The sequence below is a fragment of the Stegodyphus dumicola genome, chromosome 1, assembly GCF_044657685.1.
Source record: "Stegodyphus dumicola isolate Sdum_Otavi_A_Nest chromosome 1, ASM4465768v1".
NCBI classification, from domain to species: Eukaryota; Metazoa; Arthropoda; class Arachnida; order Araneae; family Eresidae; genus Stegodyphus; species Stegodyphus dumicola.
Window position 1 is genome coordinate 253,502,046 of NC_140768.1, and position 10,330 is coordinate 253,512,375.

The window sequence follows — 10,330 nt, forward strand, 5'->3', positions numbered from 1 at the left end:
AAAAGGGAACATCGCGCGGTCGAAAATCCAGCAAGCATGAACAGACAAAACGTGGTGAGTATACCGTCATAATTCTGTGTGAGAAAGGAAACAAGAAAACGAAAAATAGAATAGTATTTTACAATAACAAGTCTATATGCAATATATACACTATATACATGTAGCTACGCACCAGTAATCCTAAGTAGGAAAATTTGAGTTTTTGGTGAGGTGGGCCGCTAACGGTCTAATATTACAGTCCTTCTCCAAAATCACATAATTTAGCGTGTTCAGATTTGACAGATGTGCACAGTTAATGGCCTTCTGGTAAAATCTTCTATTCAGCTTATGAAGATGTTCTTCTATGATACTTAACTTCAGATCCTTATGTAACATGGCATGACTTACAAAACAGTGAGCATTTGTAATCAGTCTAAGAATCTTATTTTGCAGTAGCTGCAGCTTATGTAAGTCATTCTTGTTGGCCGTATTCAAGGCGGGTGATGCATAAGTTATAATCGGCCTTATATTCATTACGTAAACAAGCCTTTTTCTGCGTAGGTCTAATCTAGAATATTTGTTCAGCACGGGCTTTAAGCTATTTATTAGTGTGAAGGCCTTTTTTCTGACGTTTGTACTATGGTTTTTCCAGGTCAGTTTCTCATTAAATGTAACCCCAAGGTATTTTGCATTTGACACTTGTGGGACCACTTCGTTGAACAAGTAGAGTTTTCTCTTGAGCTGAGTCTGAGTGTGTTTCTTTCTAACTAAGAGCAACTGGGATTTTTGGGCATTGATTGAAATTCTCCACTTGGTACACCAACTTTCAATTTCTGGCATAATGTCTTGTAGTTTCTTTGCTGCGTGGTTGGCGTTAGCAGACTTCACAGCTAGAGCTGTGTTGTCTGCGTAACAGCCTAAGAAGTTATTTCGGTTCAGGCGTGTCCAGGGAAAATCAGCAACATATAGAAGATACAAAATGGGTCCTAAAATGGACCCCTGGGCGATCCCAGCATTAATCTTTCGTGTATTAATAGTATCCTTTCCAATGGAGACCACGAAACTTCGATTGCTAATGAAAGAAACAATAAGTTCGATAATCTCTCTATCAATATTAAAGTTTATCAGCTTGTAAATAAGCCCCTCATGCCAGACGCGGTCAAAGGCTTTCGCCACGTCCAGCATGAGGATGGCAACATTCTGCCTATGGTGCAGAGCGTTTCCACAAAACTCCACAAGTCGAACAAGTTGTTTGGCGGTGGATAAGTTACTCCGGACTCCGAATTGTTTGGGCCGTAGCACGTCAAGGAAGGGCCTGAGACTGATCAGAATGATTCGTTCATAAATTTTCCCCAGACCCGAGAGCAGACTTATAGGCCTGTAGCCCTCAGGCCTGATGGCAACTTTTCCAGGTTTTGGTAACAGTATAATTTTTGCTTGCTTCCAGGCATTGGGGAAGTAGCTAATACTGAGAGATGCATTTATGATGCTAGTGAATCTCGTGACTACATTCATAGGCATTTTCTTGATAGCAACGTTGCTTATAGAGTCATGCCCGGGTGATTAGCTTCTTGATTAAGTCCCTGATTTCTAAAGGCGAGGCATAGTTAATCTGCTTCCTAACGGTGGGCGTATTTTACCAGTCTTTTATATTATGGCAGACTTCATAGACGAAATCCAGATCACGTGGGATCCGATTTGGCATAAACTGCTGCCAGTACTTCAGCTTTATCTTTGTTAGTAAAAATGGGCCACATGCTGTTCGGCTTACGTTTTAAATTCTTTATGAAAGCCCATAGGGAACTATCCATAAAGTTTAAGCTCAAAATTTTTTCTTCCCAGGTATCGTTTCTGAATTGTTCAATCAGTTTCTTAATATCCTTGTTTAGTATATTCAGCTCTGTTTAAACGCAAGGGGCTCCAAGTTAAGTGCCATCTTTTGGGTAGTCGATTGCGCTCTGTGATTAGATTTCTAATGTCCTTGGACAACCTGTTCGCATATTTTTCTTTAGTGATATAGCGTGAGGCGCTATTCATCGCATTGCTGATGCAGTCAGTTAGATTGTTGATAGCCGTGTCAATGTCTTTCCTAAATTTTAAATTTCCAAGGGCTGGGGGGTTATTCTGGAGCATCTCCTCGTAGAGCTCCCAATTTGTGATCTTAACTTGTTAATTATTGTATACCTTAGAGGTACCAAGCATCACAACAACTGGAATATGGTCCGACGTGAGTTCGTACATGATCTCAAAGGCCATGGGAATTGAAGTGTTAGTAAGTATGATGTGCGAAATATCAGCTCTTCGTGGGTTGCTAGGTCTATAGGTATACTCTGCAGGTGCATTGATTGCCACTGGATTATTTGAGAGAAAGTTATAAAGTGCCTTTCCATTTTTATTCGTAAGACGGCAGATTCACTCTGTATTCTTAACGTTTAAGTCAGCTGTTGTGATAAACGGCTTGTCCATTGGGAAGAAGCAAGAAATAGTATTATCATTAAGTCGAGAGTTTGGTGGATTGTAAGCAGAGGTGAAGTAAATAGTGCCATAGAAAGGAAGCTGAATTGCGACAGTAACAGTTTCATAACTGTTGCCTCTATTTTCTCTGATGAAGTAGGACTGAAGGGTATGGCGGGCATAAATAGCGACCCCCCACCTTTGTGACTAATTCTGTCGCACCTGTACGTGCAGTAGTTTGTGATGTTAATATTCCTACCAGGTGTTGCGTGAGTTTCCGTAATTAGCGCAACATCAACATCGTGATGAATAAGTAAATTTTGTAACTCCATGATTTTATTTTGAACGCAGCAAGCGTTCCAGAACATTAATAAAATAGGAGACTTGTTACTGGTGTGTTTGTCCATTATTGGGTAAAGTAATTTAAAATATCTTGATGGTATTTATATCATTTAATAATTGAATTTCTTGATCCAATCAAATTATTTGATGTTATTTTATTAGCAGGCAGAGATAGTAATCGTCTACCAACCAGCAAAAGAGAGGGCGTTAGTGGAGAAGGTTCATTGGGATCGGTAAACACGTAGGTAATTGGTCTACAATTAATTATTGCCTCGATTTCAATGAGCACAGTTTCGAGCTCGTTAACGGTAAGGGATGATCGACCATTAATTTTGCATAAACTGGTTTTTATGGTTCGTACCATACGCTCCCAAAACTCTTTCCACCATGGACCCCTCTCAATAATAAATTTCCAATTTATGCCTCTAGCAGAAAATAATTCTTTCACAGATGAGTCACTCAAAGTTTTGAAAATATGTTTTAGTTCTTTGTCAGCTCTTTTAAAAGCAGTGGCGTAGCGAGCATAACTGGCGCCCGGGGCAAGATACTTTTTTTGGCGTCCCCCAAAAAAGAAACACGGTAATATAATGTATAGAATATATTCGTAATAAGAAAATAATACAAATAATAAGAAAATGCTGAATCTGCCATAAAATACTCTTCTGAAAAATAAATTCTGAAAAATATATTCAGAATAGTCACTACCTAACTGCACTAGCATTGGATTCGGAAATGTATCTGTGTCGGGAGAAAAATCAGACATACGATGATCTAGAATAAGTTAAAAAGGTATCATTTATTTTACATATTTACATAACTGTTTTAAAAAAAGTACAATTTTTAAACAATAAAAGTTTAATATATATTATAGATAAGTAGATATATTTATTAATAATAATTTAATATTATAATACATTAATACAAATTAATTATTATGTATACATTTTTCTTGCCTTGGACCAAGCAAATTTATGAATTACTTTATCAAAGTCTATCATTTCAAATTTTTTCTTTTTCCACACTTAAAAATCTTAGATGACTTAGGGGATCTTGTCCCATCGTTGATTGTAAATATGGCCAAATTTATTTTAATTTGTTGAGCGTACGTTCATTTGATAATGAAATAGTAAGGAGTAGTTGAAGTGTGCTACTCTTAGGCTTGGAAAAAATTTTCTCCATAGGTCTGTAATGGAGTTTTAGGTTAAGTTTCTTTTCTACTGCGGAGTAACATCTTGCAATCACATTTACTGTTCAAAATAATTAGGGGATATTGTGAGTTCGGTATGAAATAACCATATAATCGACAACCTTTTTAACAAAAGGAAATAGAAGAGATTATAAAGGAAAATTATAACGTTTACAAGTTGGGAATATGCAAATTTAGTCTCTGACGTCGAAAACTATACGTTTTAGATAAGGAGCGACCTGCAGCATTCCTTTTGTAGTAGGAGATTAAAAACAATTGACACGCGTTGAATGCTTTGAAGCAGTGAATATACGATGTCTCAGCCTGATGACTTAGTTGAATTGGTACCCAGGAAGGCCATCAGGCGTTCACAGGAGAGTCAAACGCAATTCATTGTAGCGAAAGCGTTAGGAGTTTCTTAAAATGTCATTTCCAGGTTATGGAATCGGTTTTTGGAAACTTGATATGTTTGAAAAATTCGGGACAAGATCGTGTTATCGTTTTAAAATAAAAAGCGGGATCTATATGTGCATTTCGTTAAAAAAGAAATAAAAATATATCTCTATTTTAGAGAAATAAAGCGATCAGAAAGAACGTTTTGTATGCGGAGATATTTGGTTGATGTACTGCAAACATTTTATTACACATTTTATCAGACCAAGAAAATAAGTAATTAATTATATTACAATAATTATTAATTTTAAATATATTGTGCAGAAGTCTATCAAAATAAAAACTGAAATTTTCCGAAAAATCTCGTTTGGAGACCATTTATCTCCCCTCTGCGAGCGGCGCCCTGGGCATCATATACCCCTTTGCCCCCCCTCGCTACGCCATTGTTTAAAAGTCTTGGCATTATCGGAGTACACAGTCCTCGGTGAGCTAAAAATCTTCGGAAAGCTAGTGAAAAACTTTCAGTGCTGAAATCAGTTACTATCTCTATATGTAAGGCAAGAGTGACCGCACACGTTAGCAACAGCATGTAAACTTTACCTTGCTGTCTTTCGTAAAAAATGAACCGGCGAAGTCCAACCCGGTCACAGCAAATAGAGGCGAGTCTTAGGTTCTGTCTGGAGGAAGTGGAGCTATATCCTGTACCCCAGGACGATCACTATATCGTCTGCATATGACACATTTGCTGATGATAGCCTTAACACGCCCCCTTCCCTTAATGATCCAATATTTGGCTCTGAATTGAGTTGGTGTCGAATTAACTCCAGTGTGGAATACCCTTTCATGTGAGTCCATAATGGACTCACATGAAAAACTCGGTAAACTTGCATTTAGAGGGTAATAGAATAGGGTGTTTTAAATTTTCGTGACAGTCTGTAAATTGAAAGCAACCTTTCAACCGAAGAATTCCCTCCTCATCAAGCCTTGGATTAAGGGAGCAGATGGAAGAACCGAGAATTGTTTTTATTTTATTTGATAACTTAATTATTTCCACTTGATACGATTTTCGTTGCGTAATTTTTACCCAATAATGTTCAGCTGCTTCAATTTCAAAAGCACTTAAAGGTCCATTCTCTGTAGACCTTTTCAGAAGCGTCTCAATAAATCTTAATACATAGGCAGTAATTCGGAATAATTTTCCTAAAGAACTTAATTTTCCTATATCCAGAATTGGAAATTCATTGTCAATTACAGGTGAAATCAAAATAATCCTTTTTCTTAACTCTAACGATTCTGAATTTGGTTGTAATTTCTTTTGTTTCTGAAAGTTTTCAGTGGGAAAACGTAACCAGTGTGGCCCGTGCCACTACAGATCATTCTTAACTAGTGACTGAACACTAATTCCTCGAGTCAGTAAATCTGAAGGATTTTGTTTTCCTTCGCAGTGGTTCCACAATTTTTTGTTACATATACCCTGTATTTCCGTAACACGATTGGCGATAAATGGTTTCCAATTATTTGGCGAACCTTTAATCCAAGTAATGGCGATTTCGGAATCGCTGCAAGAATAAACGTCCTCAATTAAATCACCAAACAATTTTTTTTTTAATATTTATACATTCGAGCAGCCACGAGTGCTCCCATTAACTTTAAACGAGGAAGAGTGTTTGATTTTATATGTGCAACCCCGAATTTCGACATAATAAAGGAAGTTTTAATTTCTGAATCACTCATACAGTATCTGAAATATGCGATGCATATGCTTTAAGACTAGCGTCCGAAAATAGGTGAACTTATATTCATTGGATCGTCATCAAAGAAATTTCGCTGTATCGATCTTTCAGTTAAATCTTTAAGTTCATCCCGCCAAATGTTGAATTTGTCCTTAATCTCTGCAGGAAGGACCTCATCCCAGTCAGCACCAGAACACCAGATTTCTTGCATAATAATTTTCGCCCGAATAACAAAAGGAGCAGTAAATTCAAATGGATCGTATATTTGGGAGATACTTTGCAAAAGTTTCCTTTTCGTAGCAAAATCGTTTTCAGTAGAAAAGTCAAACTTTTTCAATTAACTTTATATTGTCTTCAATGGAATTCCAAATCATGCCTAAAAATTAGATTCACTAGTTAATTTATCTGATTCCTTAATCCCATTCAAGACCCATAAATCGTTTAATGCTTTAGAATTAGTTCTTAATTTTCTGAAATTCATCCGAGCATCCTTAAATATGTTAACCACATCTACAGATAACCGATATGCATCTTCAACCGTTCCTGCTCCAAAATATAGATCGTCGACATAGACAGAAGAATTTAACATTTCGAAACTGTCCGGCATTTTATCTTTATATTTCCGAATGTGACATTTTATAGTGGTGGCTAAAATGAAAGGAAATATAGTGAAACCGAAAGCTACGTGACACATTTGCATAATCTTAAAAGAGTCCTTCTTTTCATTAAACGGTTACAGCCGAAAACATCGCGGCAAAAACATCGCAGACGAAAATGTCGCGGAGAAAACAACGCAAGGCGAAAACGTCGTGCTACAAAACATCGTGGGAGAAAACATCGCAAAGAGAAAACATCGCAGTTCTAAAACATCGTAGTACAAAACATCGTCGTCGAAAATAAAGCGGTTCAAAAACATCGCAGTTTAAAAACATCGTCGTCGAAAATATCGTAGTAAAAAATAAAGTATCTACAAATCATCGCATGACGATAACATCGCAGACATACTTTTTTCAGGCATGCTTTAATAAGTGTAAATGGGTATTCCCATAATGATTTGTGAGCCCAAGATGGAAAGAAGGATAATTTTTACTTTCAGATTTTTTATTAATTAATAAATTTTTGCTGAGAAAATAAACAGGAAACTTAAGCATAAAAAATTAATGCAACTTATAGCACTTAATAGAGTTTTAAACCGACATAGTTAACTAACAAAGGCCATTAATAAATCATTTTTATAAAGTTTTTACTGGTAATATTTCATGAAAAGTATAATCTATAAGTTACATTTAATTTTCTATTCTTAAGTTTCCTTCTTACGTTTTCAGCAAAACTTTATTAGTTAATAAAATATGTGAAAGTTAAATTTATCCTTCTTTACATCTTGCGCTCACAAATCATTATGAGAATATCCATTTACAATTATTAAAACCTGAAAAAAGCATGTCTGCGATGTTATCGTCATGCGATGATTTGTAGATACTTTATTTTTTACCACGATATTTTCGACGACGATGTTTTTAAACTGCAATGTTTTTGAACCGCTTTATTTTCTACGACGATGTTTTGTACCAAGATGTTTTAGAACTGCGATGTTTTCTCTTTGCGATGTTTTCTCCCACGATGTTTTGTAGCACGACGTTTTCACCTTGCGTTGTTTTCTCCGCGACGTTTTCGTCCACGATGTTTTTGCCGCGATGTTATCGGCGGACACCCATTAAACTAAAGAAATTTTAGAAATTGTCTATCACCTTCGGCAATTCCTATCATCAAAAAAGCTTTTTCAACGTCTCCACAAAACGCTATCTTAAACTTACGAAAATTTAACATAATGTCTAGTATATTTGGATTTAGATTAGGTCCCGATTCAAGGCAGTCATTTAAGGAATTCGTGTCCTCTGTCCTCGAGCTAGCATCGTACACAATTCTTACCTTAGTGGTTTCACTAGATCGTATTACTGTTTGGTGTGGCATAAAATATCCCAAATTTGCATCATTATTCGGACATTCCTCCTAATATCTGGTTCTCAATTATATTTTTATATTCCTGAAAAATCTCCGGAGTTTTACTTAGTTTATTGTGAAGGTTTGCGAATCGTTTCTTAGCTACCTTAAAATTATTTCCCAAACTCTTCGCACTATATTTCCAGATTAAATTTGCCTCATATGTACCGTTTTTAAACTGCAAATTTCTTTCAAACTGGTCTATTATTTCGCAGTCAATATCGGAATCATTAATTCCCGTATGTTCTAATTCCCCAAAACCTCTTAAATCTTTCAACACAATAGTGTTTGTCATTACCGCTAAATTTTCAAAACAATCTTTGTTCGTTTTATTTTTCTCGATTCTCAGTAACCCAACCAAACACAGAACTGACTGCGTAGAACCCTTCAGATATTTTAATTCTTTCGGAATAAACTACATTCCAGAACTCATCACCGCCAATTAATATATATCTCAATATCTGTGTTATTATTTCTAGAGCAATCGGCTATCTGCAAACCCCCAGATGCTCCATGAAGTCTGCAATTTGTTTACTAGGCACAATGATGGGCGCCGAGGAAATAACATCAGAGATCAAACATCCAATTTTTATTTTATTATTTTTTTTCCAATTCTTAATTTCGATTTTAACAACCGGATAGGAATGATTCATTGCCTTGGTCACACGAAATGAATAAACCGAAAGTCTTTCATAACGGATTGGTGTAAGTTTTAAATGGTCGGCCAATTTTTTCGTTATAAAAGATGTGTGACTGCCTTGATGAAGAATTAATCTAGTTAATTTTGATTTATATTTAGAACAAGCATAAACTGTACAAGTTTGTAATAATATTTCCCTGGTATTACAGTCGTTATTATTATCACAATGAGGAACAGAAGCGATCAATTTTAAGTTTTGAACTTTATTTCTTTCCTCAGAATTCAAAGACAGAGATTCAGTTTCATTTTCGGAATAACCTTTCTCCGACTTTTTGTTTACAAGGGATTTATTAGTACAAATCGATTCATTGTGATACATACCGCCACATTTATTACATTCAGTTTTATTTTTACACTTTTTTGATGTATGAAATTTTTTTAAAACAAGAATAGCAGCGGTTTTCGGATCTTTCTTTAATTTATCAGAAACATTCACTTCGAACTTAAATGACTCGTGCAAATTATCACAAAAGATGTGTTTTCGGTTAACTGCAGTATGAAATGCAGCCGTGGATGTATTTTTTATATATTTTTTAGTTTCAATTTTGATTGATCGACTCGCGGAGGCACAGGATTTTTCCTTTCATTTAATTCTAGATTTGAAATGTCCCTGCATTCGATTTCCGTTTTAATAAATTGTGTTAATTCCGAAACTTCAACTTTATCTTTCGATCCTCTTTGCCGATTAAATTCCAAAACTAAATCGTCAGGAATTAATTTTAATAATATTGGAATTAGTAAATGTCCATATGAGCCAAAAGTAACCTCTAAAGCTTCCAAATTACGAATCGAAACTTCTAATTCGTCATACAATTTACGTAAAGCCTTTACGTTAGCAGAATTTTTAACGGCTTCTAAATTGAGAATTTTATTCATGAATGAATTAATAATCAGGTCTTTTCGACCATATCTGTCCATTAGTGATGCTACACAACTATCATAATTACTTTCTGTTAATTCAAAGCCTGAAACAATATTCAGAGCTTGTCCCGTTAAGAATGTTTTTAAGTATGCAAATTTTTGTATTTTTGAGAGTTTCGTTTTTATCTATCAAATTTTCGAAACTATTCCAAAATTCATTCCATTGTTTGGGGTCTCCCCAAAATTTATCAATCATTAATTTTGGTAATTTCAGCGTACTACTTCCACTAGAACTGGAAATTGCCTGCAAAATTCCACTACCGCTAGACTGGTTTAAATCAGATCTTTGGAAATTCCGGATGGGAAACACATAGGAAAGCCCTGCACCATTTCATCTTCAATAATCCTATCACAATTCTAGAAAATACCATTTACAGGCCCTATTTCCCAGAAAGATCGACGGATATAATACATCCAGATTTAAGAGCGAACTAAATGCATAAGTAGTGGAATTCATAAAATATTTAAATCTTTGTTCGATTAAAAGTGCAAAAACATGGGAACACGTATCCTGTCAAAACTGTAATTAAAAAAAAAAAAATTGTCTTAGCATATTATCATAACAATAGTCAGAGAAACCAAATTCTCAAAATCTAATTTTAAGATATTTTGGTGTTTCTT